The sequence below is a fragment of the Drosophila kikkawai genome, chromosome 3R (genome assembly GCF_030179895.1).
Source record: "Drosophila kikkawai strain 14028-0561.14 chromosome 3R, DkikHiC1v2, whole genome shotgun sequence".
Classification (NCBI taxonomy): Eukaryota; Metazoa; Arthropoda; class Insecta; order Diptera; family Drosophilidae; genus Drosophila; species Drosophila kikkawai.
The window spans coordinates 22,903,537-22,906,596 of record NC_091731.1 but is presented as its reverse complement, the minus strand read 5'-3'; positions in this window follow the sequence as shown (position 1 = coordinate 22,906,596).

The window sequence follows — 3,060 nt, the reverse complement described above, 5'->3', positions numbered from 1 at the left end:
GACGCGCAGGCCGACCATCAATCAATTTGATTTCTCTCCATCGGGGTCTGCATCTGAGTGCCCTGTTAATGTGCCGAAACGTAGCTCATCGGGCATATTTCATGTGTTTATCAATGTCTGGCCCCGTCTAATGAGTGATCCTTGCTAGGGGGCCCGAGATTTATGTGGCTGCCACTTGAGAACGGGGCCATCGTGTGTTGGCAAATATTATTTCGGTAATTAGTTCAGCTCGAGAGGAGGCTTCTTTGTGGGTCTACGGGCCAGCAGTCCAATGGAAATTGCGGAGCATTTAACAAGTCGAACCGTTGGCCTCGAAGCACTTTCCCCAAAAACCTGAGCAGTTTCCATTTACCTGTGCGTTGGCATTGGGAAATGGACATGCTGCGCCTGCAGGTTTCGGGTTTCTTCTTTCTGGCCAACTCAACAGTCGAAAGCGAGTGTGTGTTATTCTTTCCCATTAGACATCGGTTAGCTTCTCCACCTATGTAGCAGCCCCGCAGCCCCTGCCTCGCCTCTGACTACATTTTGGGCAATTATTTCAATTGTTCTGCTCCAGCTGACTTGACCGGTGCCAGCTCAATGGGCTGTGGTGATGCTCCGACACTGGAGGCAACTTTTCCAAACGGATTGTGGATTGTAGATGGCTTGTGTGCCGCTCGGTGTGCGGTTTGGCCTATTGTCTATTGTCGTTTCAATTTGGGTTTGCACAAAACTGCATCAATTCCGTTTCGGAAATAGAATACTCTTACTCCTGGGCCCCCTTCTAAGCAAACACCCCGCAAATTACTTAGCAATTTGTTCTCAAGCTTTATTAAATTTCTTTCGAATATGCACATGTGCAAATTGACATTGAAACCGTTTGCATTTTCTTTGAGGCTTATAACAAATTTAGAATTTCGAATTTCTGCCTGATTCAAGCTTTTTTCTGCCAACTGAGCCGAGATTGCCTCTGTAGCCCCTCGTCCACTTGAGTCCTGGGAACCGACTGCAACTGTGCTTTCCTTATGCCAATTACTAATCCGAAAACTATAACCGCTCACCGCCCGTCTTCCGTTTGCTTTTGATGCGATTTGCGATTGGCAAATTGAAAATTGGATTTGCCTAACTCGAAATGCAACAACTGCAATCAAATCGACGATGTTTGGCAAAAGTATTCAGCCGAAACTTTTGCAGCAATTATAACTTTGCCTCATACGGTGGGGTATGGGTGCTGCCTGAAGAGGAGGCAGGGAGCTTTACTGCTGGAATTGTGTGAACTTACATAATTAGCCAGCTGTTGATGGCCAGGACATCCTGTGAAATAACGAAAGATTAAATCATTGCGACAAACCAATGCCCCGTTGGCTGGCTGTGAATGATTTTTGCCGGCGCTTTGTTCTTGGCAAGCCAGCTGGCAGCCAATACGACCAACAGTGACGTTAACTTTTAATTAATATGCAAATTTCGTTAATGCGTACACATTACAAAACCCGGCCCTGTGCCGCTCAAGGATTCGGTCCGAATGTCAACAGGCTGTTCGGGTGAGGGCATAGCACGGGTTTGGGACCTGGGGGTGTGGAATGAATTTTGTTGAAATTTGCATGCGATATGTGACAGCGACCTCAATTTGTCGCGGCCTGAAAAGAGAGATTTTTCCGGTAGAACATTTTCAACAAATATGCCAAATAGGGGGAAACAAGATCCATTCGCGGTGGGGCGATTCATTGGCAATTTAATAAGCAGTTTGGCAGCGTCATTAGCATGGAGACCGTCATTAGTGTAAAGTATTTCAATTAGTCGGCGGGTCGCACATGGAGCCCGTCGACTATTTGGTGTTAATGTTTATGCTCTATTGTTCAAATTTCTGAGCCAGCTTAACATTTGTTATTTGTAGGGATTTATTGATTTGCCTCGGAAATTTATAAGATTAAAAAGGAGCATTTTTCAAGCTTAAACATAGGTGATAAGATGAGTAATTATTTTATAATATAAGGTTTATCTCGATGAACACGTTGTGCAAATATATTTATCATTTAATAACAAAGTTATTTAAGTTGTATATAATTTCTATCATAAACTTATTCCAACTATGATTTTAGTATTCCAAATATTCATGCAATTCACTTCAAATTAAATGTAATATGCCGGCTTTCGTAGTTAATGAAATGCTGAACTCTCGGCGTTTATCCAGCAAATTAAACATAGCAATTTCCGGTAAATTGCAATCATAATTTTCATGTTATTTCTGTGAAATTAATTTCGCTTTTATGTAGCCCATCTTAAAGCGCGCTCCCAACGCACCTGGCAGGTGAGCGAAAGCGCCTTGACCACAAAATTACGTGCTGCGCGATATCATTGCCACAAACCCAGGCACGGACACAAGTGCAGATACGGGACATGGATGCGGACATGGACGTGGACGTGTAGCCAGAGGTGGAGAAGGATCCGAGTACGGATGGAGACGCGGACACATGCGAATATTTCCAATTAAGGTCGGTCGTGCACCATACGGTAAATTAAATTGCGCGATTGCCGCGCATGCAAACGATGCGTACTTAAGCGCCGTTCGCCGACACCGCCGCCAACAAGCCAGGCGCTTCAAATTGAAAATAAAAGCAATTGCAATTCATAAAATAATAAATATAAAATTGATTTACGGCATGTCTGCCGAGCAGAGAGCAAAGCGAGCCGATTGCCTCACCCGTTGGAAAGCAAAAATCCATCATGGATGCACAATGGATTTTCTTGCCGTCCGACAAACAAGTGAGAGTGAGCCATGCCATCGTGATGCATGCAGTCCCACAAAGGCAAGGAGCAGGGAGTTGCACACAAAAAGTTAATGTCAAGAGCAGTCGCATGCCGCAATAAATTCGCAGCGGAATGATTTTTATTTAAGCGGAATATTGCGTGGCTTGACAACACAGACCAGGTGCAAGGATCTGGAGGCAGCTGCTGCATAGATACCTGGTATTTGAGACTTCAAAAAGAGAATAATTTATCAAAGAATCCTTTAATAAAAGTTGTTATTTAAATTTAAAAAATACTTTTAATCTTTTCTTTTATAAAATAACTAGAATATGA